General features: G+C 44.5%; 1 protein-coding gene across 1 annotated transcript in view; it reads right to left on the bottom strand.

Moving 5' to 3' along the window:
* The window catches only part of pacsin1b (protein kinase C and casein kinase substrate in neurons 1b), a 96071-nt gene that overhangs the window by 66960 nt on the left and 10684 nt on the right, over positions 1 to 18427 (bottom strand). The window lies entirely within an intron of this gene.

An 18427-nucleotide genomic window follows, 5' to 3' on the forward strand; every position in this document is an offset into this window, starting at 1 on the left:
ACAAGATTCTATGTTTGGAGTGTGGAATACAATGCAATCAGCAGATGGTTTTCAAACTGGTGTTTCAGACATAAATCTTGAGCTGACATGTCCTTTAAGCCTTCTGCACTATTTTCTGTTATGAAGGTGAACAGAGTGCATGGGGCAAATTAATATCTGTAAAATCTTTTTTAGCTTGTGGAAATCGAACTCTTAAGAGTTCTTTTGGAGGGGAGAAAGTAAAGAGAAAAAACTGTTAAGAAATAACTAATTTGTGCTGAACATGGAGAGATTCAGCAGGTCCTACAGGTAGTGTTGCTAGATATACAATAGGCCAGATTTGGTAGAATTAATTGACTCACTGTTATAGTCATGATTTTCCTTTGATGGAGGAGCTGGGCCAGCATTGTTATTTCTCCTTCCCCACCCACCATACCAATTCCAAGTTGTTCTTCACACAAGCTTCCAGGAATCCCTGCTAAGCCAGATTGGGAATGGAAGGGAGCCAACACATACCAGGGTATCTTCACTGATGTGCAGAACTTATTCCAAGTTGTCAGGGCTACTGCTTCTGTGGGATGATGGTCCTATTTCAGTTCAGTTTTCTTTACTCTTTCACGGGATGTGCATGTTGCTGGCAAGGCCAGCATTTGTTGCCCATTCCTAATTGCCCTTGTGAGCAGTTAAGAGTCAAGCACATTGCTGTGGATCTGAAGTCACATGTAGGCCAGACCAGGTAAGAATGGCAGATTTCCTTCCATAAAGGACAGTAGTAAACCAGGTGTGTTTTTCCAAGCAAGCGATGGTAGTTTTATAGTCATTACTGCGACTAGGTTTCAATTCCATATCTTTTAATTGTGTTTTTATTAATTAATTCAATTTAGATTCCACCAGCTGTCATGGGAGGGTTTGAAACCATGTTCCCAGAGCATTAGTGTGGACCCCTGGATTACCAGTCCAGTGACAGTACCACTACACCATTGTGTGAGGCTTGGCCTAAATAGCCAAGTGGTTATGGTACTGGGTTTGTAACCCCAAGATCAAGAGTTCAAATCTCACAATGGCAAACTATGAAACAATGTAACTTCATCTGAAACAGATGGAAACAGGTTTGTACTCAAAAGAGTTACACCATTGTGTGCTTTCAAGTTACATAGTGGTTTCATGTTATGTCACAAACTGTAGTACAACTGAGGACTGAATTGCCAAACTGATGGTGCACTGCATAACAACTGGTGTGAAATCTTGGGGCAGTAACCTTACACTGTTGCTGCATTATACTGGTTGGAGTACACAGTCAGTGCAAAAAGATGTTAAAAAATTCAAGTTTAAATGGCACACATTCCCAACTCTGCTATCGGCTCTGGATCACTTGAAAATCCTTTTATACTGTAAATATTTTCTTTAATAATTTTGAACAAAGATAACTGATTCAGGCTGGGTTGGAGTGAAGACAGGAATCTGTTCTGTTAACCACAACTGAAAAAAAACCAAACTAGAGCTTTGAGATATTACCAGTCAAAAGAAAAAGGCTACTTTAAAAATAAGCAGCTCAATTGTTCAATTTACTGGTTTATTTTAAAAAGACCTAACTTGTATTTATTGCTCCTTTCATGATCTCAGCATGTCCCGTGCTTTACATACAATGAAGTATTTTCGAAATGTTGTCAATGATGTAAAAGACCAATATCCTTAAGGGAAGGAAATCTGACATTTGTACCTGATCTGATCCACATGACTGCCAACACACAGCAGCGTGGTTGACTCTTAAGTTGCTCAGTGAAATTGCCTATGTGCTGGGAAAGCCTGTATTTTCTTTTGTGGAATGTCTCTTTAAGAACAAAGTGGACTGGGGAACATTTTGAAAGTGGGTTAAATGGTTCCCAAGAAATGCTCATGTGACCTGCAGTTGCCATGGAGTGAACAGCTAAGAAGCAAAGGGTAAACAGAAAGCTATTTGCAGCAGGGTTAAGTTTTAGCCTGGTGTTTTCTGTCTAGCAGTTCAGAACACTGGGAATTCATGCAAAGGAAGACAAGCAAGGCTCTCTCTGAATGGAACAGTTTTCAGTTCAGCAGTCTTCAAGCAGAACCTGGTATTGAAGGAGGTTTCCTAGAGTAGAACAGGGACTGTGTTACCATGTGTGTTATGCAGTTGTAAAGGACAGAACACTGACCATAGGAAAAATGAGGTTTGTGGATTTGACAATGCTCACTGCTGCTATCAGAGCTCACCAGACCACGTATAAGGATCAGAGAAGGGAGTCCCTGAGGATTGCCATCATGAGCTGAGTTAGCGAGATGTATCAGTGGTAACCGTGTCTGGGGACTTCAGATGGAATACGCCTGCTAGTGAATACAACTCAAGGGCTGAAATAATTAAATGGGAAGTGACAGATCCTAAAAAACAAAGGCCGAGTTGGAAAGATTGAGAGATTACACGTCACTTTTGTGGGGGAACTAATGTGAATGTTTGCAACAACATGAGGCGTACCTTTGTTGAATCAACTATTTAAATAAATTTTTACCTTTTTATTTGAAATATCCTTCACCTGCTAATGTTTGAATTATGTTGAATTTAATTGGCTTGTTACTGTAAAAGTTTTAAAAAGTGGAATTTTGTCCAATAGTTTTCTTTCTGTTGGTGATGTGGGGATTTGTTTCTTTTTAAAAAGATTATTGGTCTCTACCAGGATTATAACAAATTAAACTGGTTGGACCACATCAACCTAAACACATCCAGCCCAGTTGACCCAATGAATTGTCCTCTAACACCTGGGGGCTTATGCCAAAATTGGGAGAGCTGTCCCTCAGACTTGCCAAGAAACAGTCTGTTATAGTCATACTGACAAAATCATACCTTATAGTCAAAGTCCCAAACTTGTGTTGTTTCTCACTGGCAGGATGAGTGTGTCCCTGGGAGTGTTCAGCATTGAATCCAGAACGCATGGGTTCTCATGGCATCAAGTCAAACATTGGCAAGGAGACCTCCTACTAATTATCACCTACCACCCTCCCTCAGCTGATGAATCAGTGCTATTCCATGTTTGAACACCACATGAAAAAGGCTCTGAAGATGGCAAGGGCACAGATGTATTCTGGGGAGGGGGTGGGAGGGAAACAGATGGACAGACTTCAACATTCAGCACCAAAAATAGCTCAGTAGCACCAGTACTGTGTGAGCATCCTGAGTCCTGAAAAACATAGCTGCCAGACTGGGTCTGTGGCAGGTGGGGGAAAAAAAAACAAGGAGAATAGCCTACTTGATTACATCCTCATTATTCTTTGTTGTAGGTGCATCTATCCATGATAACATTGATAGGAATGACCACAGCACAGTTCTTGTGGAGACGAAGTCCTGCCTTCACACTGAGGACACCATCCGTTGTGTGGCACTAACACCGTGCTAAATAAGACAGACTTAGAACAGGTCTAGCAGCTCAAAGCTGGGCATTCAAGAGGTACTAGGGTCATCATAAGCAGCACAATCTATAACCTCATGGCTGGCATATTCCTCACTCTACTGTCATCATCAAGTCAAGGGACCAACCATGGTTCAAACAAGCATGTAGGTGAGCATGCCTGGAACAATACCAGCATACATAAAAATGAGATTCCCAACCTGGTGAAGCTACAACACAGGACTAAGTGCATGTTAAACAGTGGAAGTAGCATATGCTAGATACAGAGCAAAGAAATCCCCCGACCAATGGATTAGATCAAAGTTCTGTAGTCCTGCTACATTGTTAATGATGCTAGACAATTAAGAAACTCGTTGGAAGAGGAGGCTCCATGAACATTCCGATCCTCAATGATGATGGAGCCCAGTGCCTCAATGCAAGAAACAAAGCTGGAACATTTACAACCTTCAGCCAGAAGCAATGAGTGGAAGATCCAAATTGGTCTCCTCCTGAGGTCCCCAGCATTATAGATGCCAGTTTTCAGCCAATTTGATTCACGCTATGCGATATCAAGAAATAACTGAGCACACTGGATACAGCAAAAGCTATGGGACTCAACAAAATTCCTACTGTAGCACTGAAGATCTATCCTCCAGTATTAACCATGCATCTAGCCAAGCCATTCCAGTAAAGCTACAATACTATCTGACCATATGAAAAACTGCTCAGGTATGTCCCATCCACAAAAAGGCAGGATAAATCCAAGACAGCCAATTACTATGGTATCAGCCTATTCTCAAACATCAGCAAATTGATGGAAGGGGCCTTAGATAGTGGTATCAAGCAGTGCTTATTCATCAGGAAGCTGCTCACCAATGTTCAGTCTGGATTCTGCTAGGATCACTCAGCTCCAGACAACATTACAGCTTTGATCTAAACTTGAACAAAAGAAATTCAGAGGTAAGATGAGGGTGACGGCCCTTGATACCAAGGCAGCATTTGACCAAGTGTGGCATCAAGGAACCCTAGTAAAATTCAAAGCAATGGGAACCAGGAGGAAAACTCTCCACTGATTGGAATCATACCTAGCGCAAAGAAAGGTGGTTATGGTTGTTTAAAGATGCCAATCATCTCAGCCCCAAGACAGTGCTGCAAGAGTTCCTCAGGGCAGTGTCTTGGTTGCAACCATCTTCAGCTGCATCATCTTCCCTACATCATAAGCTCAGAAGTGATGTTTGCTGATGGTTGCATGGTGGCCAGTTCCATTTGTGACTCCTCAGTGCATGCCAGCACGCATTAAGACCAGGACCACTCCAGCTTGGTTCGATAAATGGCAAAGTAACATTTGCACTACACAAGTGCCAGGAAATGACCATCTCCAACTAGAGAGAGTCTAACCACATCACTTCAACATTCCAAGGTACTGACATTACCAAATACTCCACCATCAACTTACCATTGGCCAGAAACATAACTGGACAAGCTACATAAATACTGTGGCTATAAAAGCGATTCAGACGATGGGAATAAATACTGTAGCTCCAACCATGGGTCAGATGCTACGAATTCTGTTGTGAGTAACTCACCTCTGACTCCCTAGAGCCTGTCCATCATTTGCAAGGACAAGTCAGAAGTGTGATGGAATACTCCACTTGCCTGGGTGAGTGCAGCAACAACACTCAAGAAGCTTCACACCATCCAGGATGGTGCAATCCGCTTGATTGGCGCATCATGCACCACCTTAAATATCAACCCCCTCCACCACTGAAACACCATGGCTACAGTGCACAATCTAAAGATTCACTGCAGCAATTCATCAAGGCTCTGTTCACAGCATTTTTGAAACTTCTACTGCCTAAAAGAACATGGGCAGTGGCTGAATGGGTACACACTAACTGCAAGCTCCCCTTCAACTCATACACCATCCGGACTTGGAAATATATTGCTGTTCATTCTACGTCACTGGGTCAAAACTCTGGAACTCACAATGTAACAGCCCTGCAGTTGTACATACAATCACATTGATTACAGCAGTTTAAGAAGGCAGCCCACAACAACCTTCTCAAGGGCAATTATGGATGGTCAATAATTTCTGGTCTTGCCAGCAACACCTACAACCTATGAATGAGTAAAAATGCCAGTTAATTTGCACACAGTAAGGCCCCCTAGTAGCAATGTAATAATGATCAGATAATTTGTTTTTTTAAGAAATGTTGGTTAAAACTATTTAACTAGAATAACTCTAGTTAATATGCTGCATTACAAATGAGTGCTAGCAAAAAAAGTCAGAAAGAGAAAGATTTCTTAGTTTTCATATTTTTTTCATACTTCAAGATTTCATACCTCAACGGAAAGATCCCATTAAATACCAGTTGAAGTCTGTCGCACAAAAAGAACTTTCATGTACAAAAATGATGTTTAATAGAGCACAAATTATTTAAGAATCTTACACGTAACACATTCTACAATAGTAGCTTACACTGGCCTTTGTCCTGATGGTATTCCTTTCATTATTAAACACTGCATCCAACACGTGCCGACTTTCTAACCTTCCTTAAAGTTGACATTTCCATCTTACCTATCCAACTAGCCCTTTTTGCAATGTTTCGATCCACAAACCACTTTCAGAAAACCTCCAGTATGTCAGTCAGGAAAGTTTCTAACTCAAAGATCTTTCATAATCTTGAACATTCTGGTTTAATCTAGTATGATTTGGAGAAGGATTATCCACCAGTCATCTTTTTACAGTATTTTATACACTTCTTGGATCTCTGCTCTAGAATGAAAATCATTTTCATTGCTGTAGATGTTTTGAAGCTGATCTTTTTCCCTTAGCTTAGACTTATATTTTGTACCACATACTGCTTCTAGTGTACTTCCAAAAAATATTTTACACAATTGAAGAAAGAAACACTGATCCACTTAATCTTATACCTCTAGTCCCAGTTTATCCAGGTATCAGCCACTGTAGCCACACTGCATGAATAACATAAGGCAATCTTCAGTGAAGAAGTCTCAGAACAGGCATCTGATTTATTCTAAGAAGCAATGGCTAGAACATTTGTAATAAAGAAACTCTTCCTCACGTTTTTTTCAACATTAGAAACATCAATTTTAAATAAAGGACAGTTTTTCTCTCTTGCCCTATTTGAATATTGTTAGTAAAAGGGGCTCCCATAGCTAGTAACACACAACATGAAGTATCACTCTTTCCAACAAGCCTTACGGCCAAAGATTGCAAGGCCTGGATTTTACAGCCTCGCCGCAGCGTGTCTCTTCCCAGTGGATGCAGCAAACCATCCAAATCTCCATTCAGTTCGGCAGGATCCGTAAAATCCCTGGCCCAAGTCTTATTCCAATTATAGCACATCCCTTCAATTTTTAGTCAGCAGATACCACAACAAAGCCCCTTTTTTACTTCCCAAATCTTGAACCTGATACCAGAAGCATTTGGATGCAGTTACACCAGGAATGATGCTGGCTGACTTTGTTCAAAATAACAACTACATTTTTGCCTTTCTGGGTGCTATAGTGCTGGCAGTTTAAATGCTTTCCATTTATCACCCCATGTTCAGACACACTGAATTTGTAGTATCTTCATTTGTCATGTATGTTTAATTACCTATCCACTAATCTTTGACAAGTTGTCATTTAAATACCATAAAATCCTTTACCCATTGTAGCATGTTGCTTGTTAAAACATGTTGATTCATAGCTTCTTGGGTTTTAAATAATTCCCATTGTTGAAATATATGAAATATATGAACTACGTCTTCTGTCAATGTCTTCTTCTGGATTTGAAGACTTTTACTCACATTATTTGAACAAATAGAACAAAATGAAGTACTTTCAGGTATTTATATTAGCTGACTGATTTCACTTTTAACTGAATTAGGGCTAATTCTACATGAGACAAATTGACGCAGAATTCAATGTCCTTCATTTTTAAGAGCTGAGTCTCTTTCAAAAGGTTAAAAGTCTTTCATACACAAATTGGATATTTATTAGAGCAAGAATCTCAGCCCCAAAATGCCCCAGGATAGTCACTTAAACAGGCCTTGGTCCAGTTGGTATTCATTTCACCATTAAATGTCACATCTATCATGCACCATCTTTCTAACGTTCCTCCCAGTCAACCTTTCCTTCTTACCTATCAAACTAGCCTTTTTATGCAACTCTTTTTTACTACTTTGCACACCTCTGGATCTCTGCTCTAGAATACTTAAAAAAAAATTCATTGGCGTAGACATTTCTAAAGCATCTGACAAGTTACTAAACAAGATACTATCGCATGCTCTCCTTCCAAAAAGATGTTAATGCCCCAATAAATAATTGCAATTTTTTAAACCGTTCTTATATTCCTAGGCAGCTATGACCTCTAGGTTACATCTTTCTGGTCATTTTATTGATACCATGTTCAGAGGAGTTCAAACCTTTAATTGTTTTACTTTCCTACATCTTCTTTTGGCTGGGTGATGTTACCAGTTCCATAACCATGCTCACTAGGAACATGATGGACACCACCAAAACTCATTACGCACAGGGCTCTTAGAATCTGAGAAGTGATAAATCCCATCAATCTGGCTTGGATTTGAACGCAGGTCCAAGAGGGGAAACCCATGAACCACCCAGCTTCTCAGAACAGCTTCCCTTCGAACACATAGGAGTGAAACTAGCCTTTGATGGAAGTGCAACATGAATCAGCAACCCACTGTGGAAAAGAAAATTGGGCTGGTTTTAAAATGGGGTCCTGATTTGCAATTGACAAAAAATATTTCAGTTCCACAATTTCAAATCCTCAGGCCATGCAACGACTGCATATTGGTCTCTTCTTCAATCTTACAATTTTAAAAAAATTCTTCAATGTTTCACCCATGTCTCCAAACAGCTATCACACCTTTCCTTTGAAAGAAGATTAAAGTTATTGTTTCCACTATCATTCACTATTGCTATCAATCTCACATGGAACAACAATGTGCTATAGCCTCCTTAATGTACCAAGGTGTTTCACAGAAGTGTAATCAGATATAAATCAACATTGAGCCAAAGCAGATAGTAGGTGGTGTGTTACAGTTCACTTAGAGAATCCGAGTTACTGTGGCAAAATACACTTTCACACACACGTTGTGGTCTGGGAGCTATGGATAGTGATGGTTAATGCTCTGACTTTCTTTCCATCAGATGACGGACCAGGAATCTTTCCTGCTCCTACTGCCTGCACTGGTGTGCACGTTGAGAGGATTTACAAGTTGATACTCAACCTGTTTGGCCAGGTTATGAACACACCTTCCATGGCCATCAAGTCCTGAGGTGGAAAACAAACCTGGAGCTTCTGGTTCAGAGGCAGGGATGCTACCCACTGCACCACAATACCTCCATAAAATGGTAGGAGGAGTGGCTAAAAACTTGGTAAAAAAGGTCTGTGTTAAAGGAAGAATAGGAGATGGTGAGAAAATTCCACAGCTTAGGCTCTAAGGCAGCTGAAGTCCAGCTATCAATTGTGGAGCAAAAAAAGTGCAGAAGCGAAAGATGCCAAAGTTTGAGAAGAGTGGGGTTATAGGGATGGAATAAGTTACATAGATAGCACAGGGTTATACCATGAAGGGATTTAAACATTTGGGTTAGAATTTTAAATTTGAGGTATTGGTGGTTCTGAAGGGAATATGGGTCAGCAAGATTAGCTCCTTCATTATTGGAACTACCTCAAAGAACATGGATACTGATCTCCTACGTAGGGAACTTCTTGCCCTTTCAGCAAACAAGAACAGGTATGACCACTCTCTCCTTCCTGACCATTTCACTGATTCTACGTTCAGAGAAGCCCTAATCTTACCTCACTTTTGCCATTTGCAAAGATACTGTCCCACACTCTTCCCTGCACCCTCACCCGCATTAAAAAAATTACACATCCTCAGAATAGTCCTTTCTTCCCTTTTCCTTGTATATATCTTCAAGCTTTTAAAGTCCAAGCTTGACATGACCAAATTACAACTTCAAACTTAGATCTTTTTAAAACTCCTGTAAAACTGGGCAGTGTCCTGCCTTATGGCCCTTCAAAGTAGATTACTGCAGTAACTGAAGGTATAGCCTCTCCTACTGTCTATCAGGGGTCACGTGATGTTCTTGGAGGCTCTGACCAATGAGCCCTAGTGCGGGTGAATCCAGAGGGGGGGTTCCTGTCGAGAGCCCTGATTGAGTATGTAGCACCTGAAAAGCTCGCTGTAATAAAGTTTCTGTTTCTTGTTGAAACGTGTTTGGTCCATCAAGTCATTGCATTTTCTGACGAGGGTAAAATAGCTCCGATACTGCACCTTGCCTTGAATGTGAGTGCATATAATCTTAAGAAAAAAGACTACTTACTAGTCATGCCACTCTTCGGTAGAATTGATCTTTACGTTGAGGCTATGGAAGACCAGAGCCAGCATGTGGAGTGCCTTGGATTTTATTTAGTAATGAACCAAATTATAGCAGAGAAAAAGCAGAAAACAATTCTCGAGTGTATTGGGTATTGAGACATACAATCTCATCCTCAGTCTCACGGCCCCAGATGCACCCAATTTTACTTCCTTTAATGAATTAGTGGACCTCATGAAAATGCATTTTCAACTGAAGCCAGCTGTAATAATGCAGCAGTTGAAGTTTAATTCCAGTCAGGGCCCCAGGAGAGTCCATCGCAACTTACGTAGTGAAGGTGAAGCAGCTGACAGAACACTGCGACTTCGGGGACACACTCAATGAAATGCTGTGGGGCTGACTAGTTTGTGGAGTTCAGGACGACGCCATTCAGCACCATTTACTTGTACAAGTCAACATCTATTTGAAGCATGCCCTGAAAATATCACTCGCCATGGAAAGTGCTGTGAGAGACTTGCAGGCTTTGCAACACGTACAACATGGTGCTTTTCTTCATGTGGGGCAGGAACCTACTGCCGGGCATGGCACGAAAACTAGAGACATAGCAGCGAAGTGAGATACAATCTCAGCTGCTAGAAAAACAAAAAGGCTAGTGGAAGCATTTCAGCATCGACTCCGAAGTTAATCTGTTATAGATGTGGGGGTAACCATGTACCGGACACATGCAGATTCAAGGAGGCAGAATGCCATTACTGTCATAAGAAAGGTTACGTAATAAAGCAATACAAGGTGAAATCGAAACAGCCCATGAAGCAGCAAACCAAAATGATTGAAGCAAATAATATAACAGAACCTGAAGCTGCTTATGCTGATATCTATTCCCTGTACAACGTCACAAAAACTGAACCTATTAATGCCACAATCTAAGTGAATGGGAAGCCACTAATAATGGAGGTAGATATGGGAGCGTCAACCACAGCGATGGGACAGCACACATTTAAATATTTAAATGAAGGTACCCAGCCACTGAATCTGGAGCGAACAGCGGCTCAATTGAAGACATATACTGGAGAATCCATACAGATAAAAGGCATTGCCACAGTACCTGAGTCCTATAGGCAACAGACAGCCCAGCTTCCAGTGATCATAGTGACAGGTGAATGACCTAGGGCAGAATTTTCATGCCTGCCAGTGTCAGGTGTGTTGGTGGCATGAGCAGATAGTATGGCGTGATCGGTTTTACGATGGTGTGAAAACAGTTCACAATTGTCCGCTCAGCCCGCAGATGGCGAGCCACATTTCCCACCATTGGACGCAGGGAACCATATTGTAATACATCAGCATATCATTATTAGGCCTGCCCACCAGAATCATTCCCCCTGCCGGATCATCCGTCCACGTCAGCGGGAAAACATACTGACATGTTTCGCAACAGCACATAAGCGATGTGCACTTGGCAGGTTGCACTCTGAGGGGAACTTGGAGGTGAGTTCACAGTAACGTTGTGCAGCAATCACCAGGGTCGCCTGTTGGACTTCAAGCTTGAGGGACACTGGGGGGTCGGGGGTTAAGTGCAGCCCTGCCGTTGAGGCAAATTGTGAGGCAGGGGGCAGGCACAGCTCTGCCATTGAGGTGAATTGTGGGTTTTGGTGGGAAGGGTCTGCCATTGAATATAACACACAAGCATTCAGGTTGGGGGTAGGGTGGGCAAGGGAAGTGGCCAGGCATTAGGGAAACCTGTATAAATTGAGACAGTTCAGGCACAGCCACATTGATATGATTGAAATCAGGCTTTTAGATTATCTGCTCACTCAAGCAATGCAGAGGCATCAAAGTGCCGCCAGGTGCTCCAGAGTTATCATCCCCCAGGCACAGACTGCAAATTCATAAGCATTTTAGTGGACGTCAGAACAATTGGGCGACTGCACACGCTGTGCAACCTCCTTGCTAAGGCTGGCCAGTGGAACAGTCACTGGTGGAGGCGCTCACAGCCCCTTGCAACGTCATCATCCCGGTTTGGACCAGTCTCCCCCATGATTCAAGCTAAGAGTGCAGCTTTGCAGTGTGGGTTAGGAGAATGCCTGCGCCTGAGCTGAGAGCACAGCACGCAGTCCAATGGGCAGATCTGCTGTCAATCGGTCAGGTGGAGTGGAGCGGAGGTGGGTGGGGTTTCAGGCAGCCATTCAACGCACTAATATCTGGCTATCCAAGCGGTGACCAGCACTCTCCAGGAATTGTTGAGGGCCCTTTACTCTTAACCAGGACAGGTTCTTAGTACACCCATGCTAACCACTGTCTCTCTCTTCTATCTTGCAGGAGTACAACATCAGGATCATGGAGCCTGGTGAACTAGCTATACGCCTGATGGCCTACAGAGAGTGATGACGTCAGAGGAGAGAGTGACTGAGGCCCCTGGCTGCGCAGAGGGAGGAGCAGCAACCTCAGGAAGAAGGGGCAGCTGGGGCTCCCGCACATGCCACCCAAGAGTCACAGTGAGCCATCGCTGGTCAGCGCCTAGCAACACCCAGGGTCTATAGACGCTGCCTGTCATTCCTGCAGATGACCAAGAACCAGTATCGCTGAAGACTGCGCATGTCTAGGGAACTGGTCACTCACATTTGCCACCTGCTGCAGGATTTGGTGACACGGAGGGCATCCACTGCCAGTGGCTGTGAAAGTGACAGTGGCGCTCCTTTCAGGGCACCACAGGTGACCTCTGTGGGATCTCACAAGCCACCACCCACAAACACATCCATGAGGTAATGGATATCATCCTTGCAAGGGCACACAACTTTGTGCATTTCGCCCAGGACCAGGACAGCCAGGAGGCAAGAGTGAATGGATTCACTCAGAGCTCGGGTTTCCCCACAGGTGCAAGACGTCACCAACTGCACTTACGTGGTACTCAGATCTCCAAGGCAATATACGGTCAACTACATCAACCGCAAGGGATTCCATTAGCTCAATGTGTAGCTGGTGTGCAACCACCAGAAACACATCCTCCAAGTGTGTGTATGGTTTCCAGGGAGTGTGCAAGATTCTTACATCCTCAGTCGGTCACAAATCCCTGGCGTCTTTCAGGGTCCAAAGAAGTTGCAGGGATGTCTCCTCGGGGACAAGGGCTACCCGCTGAAGAAGTGGCTGATGACACATGCGGTGGCCTCGGACTACAGCAGAGCGATGGTATAATAAGGATCATGCAGCAGCTCGCAACTTAGTGGAGCAGGCCATCGGGATGTTGAAGATAAGGTTCAGGTGTCTGGACCAGTCTGGTGGAACCCTGCAATACAGTCCACAGAGGGTGTCACACATCGTTGTCATCTACTGCGTCCTTTACAACCTGGCGCTGCAACGGGGAGACGAGCTGGCTGAGAAGGAGATGGAATAGCTAGAGGTCTCCTCCGATGAGGATGGCGCCAATGGGGATGAGGGTGAGGTCGTCCTCGGAAGCAACGATGATGGGGATGAGGCTCTTACACTGGCTAGATGAGGCAGGCGCACTTGGGAGGCCCTCATAGCTGCTAGATTTGTGGATGATGATGACGCCATGCATTGAGGTGACCCCATAGATCCTCACATTGCATCTGTGAACATTTGACTCCAGTCTGGCTTATGGCAGTGCGAATACCCTCTCTGAGAATGCTCTTGATATGGAGACACGGTAGAGGCTCTAAGAGTCGCTCGGTTGAAGGAGGGTGATGACAACATGCAGTGAGAACACTCCATAGATCTTTACACAGCCTCTGAGAATGTCTGACTCCTATCTGGCCAAGGGCCACTCACTTGCACTCAGAGGTCAGGGTCATATTATAGAGACGCAGCCATGAAACTTTAGAAGCATTTAATCCTTTGTCTGCCTTCAGCACCTGACCCCTTCAGGAGCACAGCATCAGTGGTCACAGATGCTGGTGTGATGGGGACTAGCCCCACATTAAAAGGTGCTGAGAGCACACAGAGAGAACGTGTGCCCACTGCATTCTGGCAACAATGACGAGTGCCACCGAGGTGCAGGCATCAGTAATGTTCCTCGGGATTGTGAGGCCTGACTACCACTTTGGTCTGGAGGCTGCACAGAGCACAGGGAAGGGGCCCAGAACTGAGACACCTGCCTTTATCTTGTGCAGAAAGGTTTCATAACTGAGTGACAAGAACACTGCTCATCTGAACAAGGAGCCATAGACAGGGAGAGATTCTTGGGAGTTTATTGACAATAGTGAACAGTATATACAAGCGATTAACACCCGTGCCCAGGCTGTGCAACTAATTCTTAACTTTCCTAACCCTGCCGCTACAACTTGGTGCTCCCTGAGCATCCACAGTGGAGGTGGAGGCAGCCTGCTGCCTGCAAAGTCCTGTCTAGTATGATCTTGGCAGGCGTCCTCTGGAGGGCCAAGACTTGGAGGGCTCTGGCCTGCTTTCAGGGTCCTGCTGTGTGGCAGTGGCACCCTCCTCAGCCTGTGAAGCTGGAGCTGCTGGAGGTCACAGAAAGAGGGGAGTCAGATAGGCCGGGCATTCTCAGAGTCACCTGGGCAAGATGGCCCTGGAGTGTGCACCTGCTGATCCTCCTCCCTATGGATACCCGAGGGCCCCAAGCAGACTCCTAAGGTAAAGGGGTAGCTGGAGTGAGATCAGGCTGCCCTGCACCCTTCACGAGTACATATTGGTGGAGGCCAACTATAGCCTCAGTTATGGAGTTGAGCCCGCACAGCAGTGCAGGAGTGACGTCCTGCTGTGGATCAGACAGTGCGATGTGCTCACCAGATTGTGATCCCAAGGCTATTCTAAAGCTAAGTTCCACCAAGATGTGTCTCTCTGCATTGTGGAGGGTGTGGGTGAGCGCTGTGATAGGACTTCAGGGAGGGTGCCTTTAGATTCCTCTTCTGAGGGGTCTTTGGGGCTTGACTAGAGGCCCTGAATCATGGACTCTCTTGGCTGGTTCCAAGATGTGCCTGGGGAAGCAAGGGGAGATAATTAATGATGGCAGTGGCCTGTGAAACAAAACATGTTACTCACGGCATGGTTGTCTGACCTATGTTGCATTGCTGGACTCTCACTTGGTACAGCACCACCGACCTCTCCATCAGCACAGGGCCGGTGCATATCATTGCCAGCCAGCTGGATGGCTGTTTTCAAAGTCGGTGAGGACCTTGATCTCAGGCATTCCTCCACCAATCTGTGACCTCTCCCTGTTGTTGTGTGCCAGGTGGTCCTGCATGAATAGAGATGGAAAGAATGTAAGCATGATGCATGCCAGGCCAGGTGATAACTGCAGAGATAAAAACAATAAAACTGCGGATGCTGGAAATCCAAAACAAAAACAGAATTACCTGGAAAAACTCAGCAGGTCTGGCAGCATCGGCGGAGAAGAAAAGAGTTGACGTTTCGAGTCCTCATGACCCTTCGACAGAACTTGCGTTTGAGTCCAAGAAAGAGTTGAAATATGATAACTGCGCCTGGTGTGTGTGTGTGTGGGTGGTGAGTGGTCCCATGGATGGGATGAGGACAATGATGGTGTGTGTGTGAGGGAGTGAATGATGATGTCCCTTGAACTGGTAGCAAGTGAGGGCCCTGAGGATGTGTGATGGGTTTGAGAGTGTGAGAGTTGGAAGTGATGAGAAGAGTGACTTACCCTGGCGGAACGAAAGAGATCATTCATTCACTTACAGCACTGGGTGGCTGTCTTCTTTTAAAGGTGTTGGTGCTGACCACTGCTACCACTGCCTCCCAAGCCCGGTTGGTGATGCTGCTGCCCATCCTGTGGCCAGAGTGGGTTATAGGACATCCTGGCGGGACTCCACTGAATCAAAAAGACATTCCAGAGGCATCGCTGAAGCGGGGGGCTGCAGCCTTTTTGTCTTTCAGGGCCATCCTGTCTTCCATGCAGCAGTCGTGGTCTGGAAGCGCTGAGATGTGTGCTTACGGCTGAACTTTAAATATGGCACCCGGCATGATGAAGCGGCGAGGTGATGGTGGGCAGGCGAATGAGAGCCTGCCCGCCATCGAAATGGCAAATTTCCTTGGAGTGCATAATGTGGCAGGTTTGGGACAATACAGCATAAAAACCCACCATTGCAGCCAGCAAATAAGAAGTCGTTTTACCTGCCTGCTATCGCACTTAGTGCAAATCTGAGATGATTCCACCCCTAGTCTTCTGAGATGAGACTGGTTACAAAAAATTAAGCTCAACTGGTCAGAAATACTTCAGTTGAGAACAGGAGGAGCTCCTGAACTACTAAAGGACCATGACGGTGCATTTCGGAATGAGTTAGGAGAATTGAAGAACCTTCACATGATGCAAGGATCCCTCAGGTTAGAGTTGGTTCCTCTGGAAAATCATATAGAGAAACAAAATGAATTTAGTGCCACACTGAACAAACTGAAGAAACAGTTGGCAAAGAAGACTCAACAATGTTCAATATTCTAGGAGGAAGACAAAAGATACAAAAAAGAGACAGAAGAGCTGAAGAATCAGCTGAATGAAACCGAGGCATTAGAATGACAAGTCGGAGAACTTTCCAAGCTGTGAGTGGGTAATGAAGCCATGGATAACGAAGCCAAGGGTAGCTCAGCTACCGAACTGAGCCAAGTTAAGATTTCACCAGAGAGAAACTTGGCTGACTGTGAAATCAAAATGAAGGACAAGGCAAAGCTCTGCTACAAACAGAAAAAGAAAAGACAGGAATCAGATTAGAAAAAGGCTAACTTGACACTACAACTTGAGGAGCTGGAATGAAGCACATTGAATGCCGCAAACATACCATAAACCATTAATGGGTTTATTCAGTGAAGATAAGGCCATTCCGCCTATAGCATCAACAAGAATACATTGGGCTTTGATATTATCTGCATGAGTATAGCTTTATGTACCATTCTGGCTTACATGTTGTAAATGCGGACGCACTCAGTCATCTCCCATTACCAGTAGGATAGCATTGTACATGCTCCAGTGCCTCAAGAAGCTGTGCAAGTACTGAATTTCTTAGATTCATTGCCTGTGCGAGTGAAGCAAATTAGAAATTGGATGAACAGAGATCCAATTTTGTCCAAAGTCAGAAACCTTGTTTTGCAAAGGTGGTCAAATTTCGCTGTGTCTGAAGAGATGAGATCAGTCCAAGCCAACAGCCAACTATGCTGCCTCTGATTAACATCAAACCATCAGTCCCTGAGGTGACAGATCGACTTAGGATAGACATGCCTGATGTCTTTGTCGAGTTGCCTAACCCAGGACTGCCACTTTCTAAACGATGTATCTCATGCTGCAGTTCCTGACCATGTCAAATCTGTGGAGGAACCTCAAGTGGCAGAGCTACACTGCTCTAACCAAATAAGGAGAGCACCTCAGAGACTTAATCTTTAATCACCTGAAGGTGTATATATGTATATATTGTTGGATATTCAAGTGTCCTCTAAATAGAAACTATAAAAAACTAAAGGGGGGTGAACTGAAGGTATAGCCTCTCCTGCCATCTATCGGGATCACATGATGTTCTTGGAGGCTCCGACCAATGAGTCCTAAGCGTAGGTGAATCCGGGGTACGGGGCTTCTGGACGAGAGTCCTGATCGAGTATTTAGCATCTAAAAGCTCTCTGTAATAAAGTTTACCGGTTTCTTGTTGAAACGCGTCCGGTCCATCAAGTCATTACAAGTATCAATAAAAGAACATATTTAAAACCTGTGGAACAACTAAATCAGTGCTCAGTTTAATTTCCACCCCTCCAACTTTTAAAAACAAGAAAAAAGTTAGTCACTGTTCAAACACTAGGGCAGAATTTTTACTTCATTGACCCATTTGCAGCAGGGCTTAGGGGATAGGGGGTAGGTGGGCAACAGGAGCTAGCAGCAGGTCTGGAACCTGATAGTTCATGGAGCGGGCTTTGCTGTGGTGTTTTAACCCAGCCATGATATTACTTCTGGGTTTCCTGACCAGAGTGTAGCTTACGTGTCGGTCTTCATGTCAGTTGAAGGATCTCTAATTAAAGGAACCCCAGTAGGGACCAGGATGCCTCCACTACAGATCTGAGGATAGAAAGGGTGGCTGCATCAACGCTGCCGATTCTCCGATTCCTTCCTGAACGTCACATTACAGATTGTGAGGGCCCAAAGCTAAATATTATTCCCACCGTCACTAGACAAAGGAGAGAAATGTACCTAACATCACCCTCATCCCGATAGCCAACTTTGTGTGCAGCTACATCAAGCTGTGTGCAGACCCTCAGTACGCAAACACCAATTTCAATTTGTGCTGAGGTTTTCTCTGTCCCAGGTTTTGCAAAGGATTGGTCTGGGCCATGTTGCTGCGCTGTACCATCTGTCCTTTGTGGAGAAGTTTTTGGACAGACCTTTGTCCAGCTCCTCCTGGAAAATGCCTTCGCAAACAAGGTCTAGAAAGAGATACAATGGCTTTTGTCGAGGCTCATCCTGAACAGCTCGGTGATGCAAGACACCACGCTCTACAGGCTGTTTCCAGGAAATCACATGGAGATAAACATCAACTGCGGCTGGAGGACCACAAACTCAGTGAAAGACACTCTTTGGTCTGCCCAAAACTCTCTGTTCTTCTAGTGCAAAGAGCTGTCCTTGACCGAGGGTTGCAGACTGGCACATTCCAAGGACCAGGACTACATGATGAGGGAAGCACTAAATCTTGGGGCAGCTGCTGCAGAGGTACAATGGGAAAAGGAAAAGAAAGTCTGGG

The sequence above is a fragment of the Carcharodon carcharias genome, chromosome 9, assembly GCF_017639515.1.
Source record: "Carcharodon carcharias isolate sCarCar2 chromosome 9, sCarCar2.pri, whole genome shotgun sequence".
Classification (NCBI taxonomy): domain Eukaryota; kingdom Metazoa; phylum Chordata; class Chondrichthyes; order Lamniformes; family Lamnidae; genus Carcharodon; species Carcharodon carcharias.